The sequence below is a fragment of the Pseudoliparis swirei genome, chromosome 5 (assembly GCF_029220125.1).
Source record: "Pseudoliparis swirei isolate HS2019 ecotype Mariana Trench chromosome 5, NWPU_hadal_v1, whole genome shotgun sequence".
Taxonomy (NCBI): domain Eukaryota; kingdom Metazoa; phylum Chordata; class Actinopteri; order Perciformes; family Liparidae; genus Pseudoliparis; species Pseudoliparis swirei.
The window spans coordinates 1,162,065-1,162,712 of NC_079392.1; positions in this window are offsets into that span (position 1 = coordinate 1,162,065).

Here is a 648-nt window from a genome sequence, read left to right on the forward strand (position 1 = left end):
GACTTTGAGTCCCTGAGTCAGTGGTGGGATGTAGGGAAGGCGATATCGCGTCTTCGTTCAACAATACACTCGTCACTCTACAGGGAAAGTCAAAAGGCTCATTGAGGATCTAGGAAATGAGATCAGGGATTTGGAGCACAGTCTCCTCACTCACACCAGGACAGACACACACCGGCTTCAGCAGAAGAAAGAACAACTAGGTTCATTTTACGTGAACGAGCTAAGGGAGCCTCGGTCAGGTCGAGGTTCACCGGTGTGAGGGACATGGATGCTCCTACTTCCTACTTCTTCAATCTGGAGAAGTCCGTCTCTCGGACCAAACAAATGGTTTCTCTCCGCCTCCCTGATGGTGAGATGACGACTGACCCGGTTGAGATGAGACAGCAGTAAGTTTCTACAGCGCCCTCTTCAAGAAGGAGGACAGCCACAAAGAGGCGTTGACGAGCTGCTTCAGGACCTTCCTCAGCTGGGCCCCGAGGAGAGCTGCCCTCGATGCCAGCATCTCCTGGAGGAGCTGACCGCTGCTGTGGGTCAGATGGCTGCTGGGAGAGCTCCTGCTGGACGGGCTGCCGGCAGACTTCTACAAGCACTTCTGGAAGTGTTTGGGAGCCGACCTGTGGGAGGTGCTGCAGGAGTGTTCACAGACAG